Source organism: Takifugu flavidus, unplaced genomic scaffold (genome assembly GCF_003711565.1).
Source record: "Takifugu flavidus isolate HTHZ2018 unplaced genomic scaffold, ASM371156v2 ctg765, whole genome shotgun sequence".
Classification (NCBI taxonomy): Eukaryota; Metazoa; Chordata; class Actinopteri; order Tetraodontiformes; family Tetraodontidae; genus Takifugu; species Takifugu flavidus.
In genome coordinates, this window is record NW_026622375.1 from 1 (window position 1) to 7,841 (window position 7,841).

The following is a 7,841-nucleotide window of genomic DNA, read 5'->3' on the forward strand; positions in this document are numbered from 1 at the left end:
AGCTTTCTCTTCAGAGCAGCAGCTCGCTGTTCGGCCACACAGCGGTTGTTGGCCATTTTCACATCCTTGTCTCTCAGTGGGAGCCCCACACAGTAATGTCCATCTGTAAACTTCAGAATCAGAATCAGAATCAGAATCAGAAGAAGGTTTATTGCCATTGTTCATGTAATACACAGTATTACACAAACTAGGAATTTGTCATGGTGTGCCGCTGCGACATTCAACATAACACTAGACATCAACACCACACTAGAATAAGATAAATAAAATAAAATAAGACCTATATACAGTATATACATAACTTGGTTGTCTTTTGCACTGACTGCATAAACAATTTGTCCTCCTGAGACATTTCTTCTTTATCGTCATATAGACGCTCCGGAAAATCTTTGTTATACTGCTGTATCAGTAACTGTTCCACTTCCTCCACTGCAACTCTGTTAACACCGTAATGAGCTGTTTTACCTCTGAAAAGTGTGTTTTCGTTTGTCAGTGGTCCACACACCATCCAGCCAAGAACCGTCTTTACCGCGTAGGGCCCTTCCTCCTGACTATTAATTACATGCCAGGGCTCCATTAATTTAGAGTTTAGTGTTGTAGCTGCACTCTTCTTTCCTGTTGTCATATTAGTTGCGAAGCTACTTCCTTTTGATACACTCTTGACCACTTTCTCATTTTCTTTGCCTTTTCCTGCTCTGTAGATGTGTTTTTGCCCTGTAGGTCACCAAAAAGTGGACGACGCAACCAGAGAGGAGGAGGTTGAAGAAGTGGTGAATCTGCAACAATAAAACCCAGATTACAGTTTGATTGAAGCCTCATTTTCTTTGATGATGGTGAATTTCATCACTTTCGCTTTGAATATCGGAACCATTCTTGTTTATAGGCTGGTTGGAATTTATCCCCACTTGTGATACACCATCTTCAGGCCAATCTCTTCCTCTTCTTGGTCTGTGGGGTGGAAGCTTGAAATCTCCTGCTCCATCCATTTTTCAGTTTCTTCAGTACTCACTGATGACCATCATTTTGGGCTCAAACCAGTTCTTAATATCAGCCTCCTTCTCATCTTCAGACAAAAGACCTCCTATTTGCCTATTTATCTCCTTAACGTCCAGCACACTGGCGTTGAACTTATCCTGCATTATTTCTTGCACTGTTGGCAGATTACCAGCTTCAGTGCTCGGACTGTGAACTTCCCTCATTAGAGTTGTGATTCGAGCCAACGTTCCTCTTCCGGTGCCAAGTAGCCTGTGCAGTTTATCCTCAATTGCTTTCTCAGTTAACTTGACTGTTTTACTCCCTCAGTTCTTAGTTTCTCAGTTTTTAGCTTTTACACCTTTTATCCCATTTACTATTTTAGTCCTTCAGTTTTTAGCTCCAGTGTTTCCTCATGGTGTTTCCTCATGGTGTTTCCTCATGGTGTTTCCTCATGGGGGCCTGCCAGGCTGGGAGATGTTTCCGGTCTACCACTGGGGGTGCTGTCCCGTGGACAGCTCTGGCCTGGGGGGTTAGGGGGCTCTGTGCCTTGGTGTGGAGCCTCTGGTCTGTCCGGGTCGGGCTGGTCTTTGTGGCGGTACCACCTGTGGCCACGGACCGTGACCTCCCTCGGCCTGGTGGGCCTCCAAAGGTGGCGTCTCCTTCACCTCAGGTCTCGGTGCCCAGCCATGTCTCAGCTTGTTGTGTGTGTGGGTGTGTGTGTTTAAGTGTGTGTATCTGGTGTGTATCTGTGCGTGTGTGTGTATCTGTGTGTGTCCTTTTTCTTGATTCTCTTGTTACTCTTTGTTGTTTTTATCCTCTGTGAGGCACTTTGTGCTACCCAGTGTATGAAAAGTGCCATATAAATAAAGATTGAACTGAATTGAATTGTAGATGTATAGATGAGTAGATTTATAGATGAGTAGTAGAAGTAGATATATAAATGTATAGATGTGTAGATGAGTGTCGCAGGTCAAATGTTCTGGACCAGGTTCTTCTCCCGCCCGATTGTTTCTGTTCCTGCAGATGATTCCATCCTAACTCGACCCCGCAGGAGGATCCACCTGTTATCTGACCCCTGAGGCTAAACTGGGACCAGTCATTACTAATTCGGACAGGTGAGCAGCTCAATCCTGGCTTGCTGATCTGTCCTGTTATAGATGTTTTATTACATGTGGGACCAGCGCAGACACGCTGACATGATTGTTACTGGAATTTTCTGTTTTCAGTTTCTGTAATTTGATCTGAACCGGGTCCAAATGTGTTACGCCATCGGGGTGTGGAGTACTGAAGAACTGTGGAGGTGAGGAGAAGGTTCCTCCCCATGATGAGTTCCTCTGTCTGCTCAGGAGGAACTGACAGAGTTTTAATGTCCCATCACAGAATTGTGAAGAAAGGACGCAACCAGAGAGGAGGAGGTTGAAGAAGTGGTGAATCTGCAACAATAAAACCGAGATTACAGTTTGATTGAAGCCTCATTTACTTTGATGATGGTGAATTTCATCACTTTCGCTTTGAATATCGGTGTAATGGCACTCCATCCTCATTTAACGTACCATTTTTAAGCTGCAGACACAGTAATTCTTCACTCGCATGACATGAGATGTAATTCCATTTTAAGTCTTTATATGAATTCCAAAAGATTACAGCTCACATAACGTGACGGTAAGAAAACGTTGTGCTCCCGTATCTAATGCAGCTCACCTGGCCTGACGCTGCGCATGCGCTCTTAAGTCAATCTCAGAGAGCGGCATCCAAAACTTTACATCAACAATCCTTTTAATATTACGAGTTACACAATAACATGCACCATGCATCAAACAAATACAAACATAAATTGCACGTCATTTTTACACACATCAATTCTGCTCTATGGCTCTTACATGTCCGGCCCCTAATTGGGTTAACTGTAAGATTACACAATTATCAATTTAACTCAAAACTAAGAGCCATCAAATTAAAACTATTAACAGAATAGAAATAATCTTTCTTAACTAAAATAAATCTTTTCTTACATATTGTCCATTGTGTTTACATGGCTTCCTGCAAAAGGCATAACTTCTGCACAGACCTCTCCAGGGTGCTGTTTTTGTCTGCAACTTCACCCTCACAGTTCCACTGGAATCAGGGAAAGTTTGTACTATTCTTCCCATGATCCACGTGCTTCGTGGGGATGAACTGTCCACTACTAGCACCACATCTCCAGGTTCAAAGTTCCTTTTTGTCTCGTCTACTTCTGGCGTTCCTGTAGGAGGGGTAAGTATTCACGAGTCCACCTACGCCAGAATAGATCCGCAAGATACTGTACCTGCCTCCAACGCTTTCTTGCGTATAGGTCATCCTTGTTGAAGATTCCTGGTGGCATGTTGGGCTGGGTCTTCATCAACAGCAGATGGTTGGGAGTCAGAGGTTCAATGTCGCATGGATCATCTGACACACTTGTTATGGGTCGGCCATTTATTATACTTTCCACCTCACAAAGAAAGGTTTGAAGACTGTCGTCTGTGAGGGTCTGTTCCTTTAGCAGAGCGCCGAGAATCCTACGCACTGTACGGATTTGCCGCTCCCATATTCCTCCTTGATGTGAGGCAGCTGGACTATTGAAAATCCATTTGATGCCCCTCTCTTGCATTGTCTTCTCCATCTCTGATTGGTCCAGGTTTTTTACAGCTTCTCTCAATTCCTTCTCGGCACCAACAAAATTGGTGCCATTGTCGGAACGCATTATGGAGATCTGTCCTCTTCTACTTATGAAACGACGAAGGACATTGATACAAGCACTTGTGTCAAGACTATCTGCCACCTCGATATGCACTGCCCTGATGGTGAGGCAGGTGAACATAACACCGTACCTTTTAACAGTGCTCTGGCCCCGTTTCACTTCGAATGGGCCAAAGTAATCAATTCCAACGTTGGTAAACGGCGGTTTGTCTGGTAAAAGACGATCTTCCAGCAGAGGTGCCATTTTTTGTTCTCCAACTTGTCCTCGAAGTCTTCTGCAGACCGTGCATTTAGATATGATCTTCCTGATGGCTGAGGTTGCTTGAGGGATCCAAAACCTTTGTCTCAACTGCAATAACATGTAGTTGCGCCCAGAGTGACCGATCTTCTCATGGATTTCATTCAGTATGAGAATTGCAACTCTGGAGTGTTTGGAGAGTATCACAGGATGTTTGGTCTCAGCTGGCATGGCCGCTCTGTTGAGCCGTCCTCCTACTCTCAGGAAGCCATCTTGCAACATGGGATCAAGCCTGTACAGCTGGCTGCTTTTCTTGACAGGCTTATTGCTGCAGAGAGCTCTAATTTCCTCAGGAAAGCATTGACTTTGGCTGTACCGGATGATTTCTGCCTCTGCTGTCATCAGCTGCTCAAAGGTAACAGATCTCCTTTCCATAGTACTTCTGTACTTTTCCATGTTCTGTTGCACAATCACCTTCTGCTTCTCTGGATCCTTTTCGGATTGACTGGTCTCACTTAGAAGACCAGTTTTTCAGGTGGATCAACAACTTTCTAACTTCCATAATCCATGCAACCGCCCTCTTCAACCGGTTCCAACTGTCGTAGTATTGAAGTAATTTGGACATACAGTCAAACTTTTCATCGATTGTGATGTTTACTGTGATAGTTTTAACCTCTGGATCATTCTGCATGTTCTGATTCATGTTTTCTGGTCTCTGTGGCCATTCACTTTCTGGCTGTAAAAGGAACTGTGGGCCATTTATCCAGTCTCTATCTTGCATCAAGCTTCTAGCTTTCAGACCCCTGGTGCCTTGTCAGCCGGGTTCTGCGACGTCCTGACATACCTCCACTGCGATGGCTTGGTGGCCTCTCGTATGAGTGTAATCCTGTTTGCCACGAAGGTCTTGTAGCGGGCAGTCTCGCTGTCTATGTATTTCAGGACCGTTGTGCTGTCAGTCCAGAAGATTGACTGCTGGAGTGGGATCTGCATTTCCTCCTGCAGCATTCTGTCCACCTTCACTGCAACTACTGCTGCAGTCAACTCTAGCCTTGGAACGGTGATCTGTTTTAGCAGCGAAACTCTAGACTTCCCCATCGCAAGTGAACAGTGGATCCTGCCCTTGTCATTCTCCAGAACGAGGTAAGATGCTGTGCCATAGGCAACCTCGCTTGCATCAGAAAAATGGTGCAACCTGGCCACCTTTGTGGTTCCAAAGTTCTTGGGTTTGACACATCTACTGATGCTGAAGCCTGAGACGAGAGTAAGATCTTCCAGCCACTTATACCATCGTTCTGTCCAGGAGTCACTGAATTCCTCATCCCATCCTAGCTTTTCTTTACACAAGTCCCTCATAAGAAGCTTGGCGGGGAGTATCAGTGGTACTAGGAAGCCAAGAGGGTCGTAAGTAGAATTTACGACAGAGAGAATTCCTCTTCTCGTCTTGGGCTTGTCCTGTGACTTGATTCGGTACGTAAACGTACACCATTGCACTCCTAGAGCTCGCTCTGTGGGCAAGTCATCCTGTGCGAGATCCAGGTCTTTCAGCTCAGTAGCTCGGAGTTCTGCAGGAATGGATGACAAGACTCTCCTGCTGTTACTGACCCACTTTGTGAGGCTAAACCCTCCCTCAGCACACAGGTATCGAAGGCTCTTTACCAGGGCAACTGCTTCTTCCTCTGTAGCCACAGATTTCAAACAGTCATCTACATAAAAATTACGTAGAACCGTTTCCACGGCTTCTGGGGCTGCGGTGCCTCTTCTATCTTCTGCCGTTCTGCGTAGCGCATAAGAAGCAACACTAGGGGATGAAGTTGCTCCGAAAAGATGTACGACCATCCTATAATCCTTTACAGGTGCGCTAAGGTCACCATTCGGCCACCACAAAAAACGCAACAGGTCTGCATCTGTCCCCGGAACTCTGACCTGATAAAACATGGACTCAATGTCCGCCATCATCGCTATCGGTTCTTCCCGAAACCTCATTAAGGCACCAATGAGCTTGTTGGTGAGGTCAGGTCCCTGCATCAACTGGCCATTGAGCGGCACATCCTGAAAGGTGGCATTGCAATCAAAGACCACACGTATTTTCTTTTTCTTCAGGTGGTATACCCCATGGTGTGGGACATACCAAACCCTGTTGTCGTCATGGGAAAGCTGATCTTGAGGAACTTCCATGGCGTAACCTTTTTCCAGTATAGTGTCCATAAATCTTCTGTAGTCCTCAAGAAACTCTTTGTTCTTCATCAGCTTTCTCTTCAGACCAGCAGCTCGCTGTTCGGCCACACAGCGGTTGTTGTGTTAAGCTCGAGAGAACTGGCGGTCAAGTGTGGCGGAACCCCAAAGAAGGCAGACAGACACGGGAATTAAAAAGTAAACTCTGAAGGTTTAATGAAGCAAAAAAACCAGGAGGGAAGAAACAAAATGAGAGAGGCCGAGACAAACTATAGGTGCGTGATGCGGCAGACGAACCAAGTTCGAGATCCAGGGGCGAGAGTCTGTGGGGGAGTCCAAGTGTCCAGAGGATAGGAGAAATCCGTCCGAGGAAGGGGAAGAGGAAGAGGTCAGAGGAAGAGGGGCTAGGAAGGTTGCAGAGGAGTCGCTGGAAGACGCAGGGAGACGCAGGGAGTCGCTGGGGAGCCTGGAGAGATGCTGGGTCCACGGGACGTGTTGCCAAAAACATCAGTAAGATCAAGCACTGGCCTGAGTGCATAGGGGCCTTTTATGGGTGCAGAGTCGTTTGGGCGGATTGGGTGCAGCTGCAGGAGAGGGCCCAGGTGGTGGTGGTTGAGCTGATTGCCCAGGAGGAGGTGGGGCCAGAGTAGGAGTCACAACAGTACCCCCCCCCCCCCTACGGGAGGCACCGGACGACCGCCCAAGAGCATCCGGGTGCTCCCGGTAGAAGTCTTCGAGGAGGGAGGGGTCAGCGAGATAGGATGGGGGCACCCAGCTCCGGTCTTCGGGGCCGTAACCCACCCAATCCACCAGGTACTGGAAGCCCCTTCCCCGTCGGCGGACCGCCAGCAGCTTGTTAACGCTCCACACCGGCTCTCCGTCCGACAGGACCTGTGGGGGAGGTGGAGTCGGAGCAGGAGGGGACAGGGGGCTGGTGGAGAAGGGTTTAATGAGCGAGACGTGGAAGACCGGGTGAACCTTGAGGGCGGCAGGGAGATCCAAACGGACTGCAGAGGGGTTGACGATGCTGCAGATGGTGTATGGACCGATGTAGCGGGGGTTCAGCTTTCTGGAGGAAGTCTGCGAGGTCTGGAGGGGCAGGTCCCGGGCCAACAGCCAGACCTTCTGGCCAGGCCGGTAAGCAGGGGCCGGCCTCCTTCGCCGGTTGGCCGAACGCCGGGACTGCTCAGTGGCCCGCAAGATGGCTTTGCGGGCAGTCTTCCAGATGCGCCTACATCGGCGGAGATGGGCCCTGGTAGACGGCACTGCGATCTCCAGCTCCTGCTGGGGGAACAGAGGGGGTTGGTAGCCCAGGAAACATTGAAAGGGGGACATACCAGTAGCAGAGCTCTCCATGGCGTTGAGGGAGTATTCCACCCACGGCAGGAACTTGGACCAGGAGGCAGGATTGCTGGTGGTCACGCAGCGCAGGGCCGCCTCCAAAGCCTGGTTGGCCCGTTCGGCTTGTCCGTTGGACTGGGGGTGGTACCCAGAGGACAGGCTGACCGTGGCCCCAATCCCCTTGCAGAAGGCCTGCCACACCCTAGAAGTGAATTGGGGGCCACGGTCAGAGACCACGTCAAGGGGGATCCCATGGAGACGTACAACGTGGGAGACCAGGAGTTCAGCAGTTTCTGCAGCAGAAGGGAGTTTGGGGAGGGCGACAAAGTGGACCCCCTTGGAGAAGCGGTCCACAATGGTCAGGATGGTGTCGTTCCCCTGCGAGACGGGGAGGCCC

The 7,841-nt window shown here is 48.7% G+C and overlaps 1 long non-coding RNA gene and 1 pseudogene across 1 annotated transcript; one reads left to right on the top strand and one right to left on the bottom strand.

The window, feature by feature from the left end:
* Positions 1-2,202: 2,202 nt before the first annotated feature.
* Positions 2,203-2,439, top strand: LOC130521177 (uncharacterized). The gene is made up of 2 exons (XR_008949209.1): positions 2,203-2,275; positions 2,356-2,439. It is a non-coding gene; the product is annotated as an uncharacterized LOC130521177 (long non-coding RNA).
* Positions 2,440-4,442: 2,003 nt separating this feature from the next.
* LOC130521178 (uncharacterized) lies at positions 4,443-6,202 on the bottom strand (annotated as a pseudogene).
* Between the last annotated feature and the right edge of the window lie 1,639 nt (positions 6,203-7,841).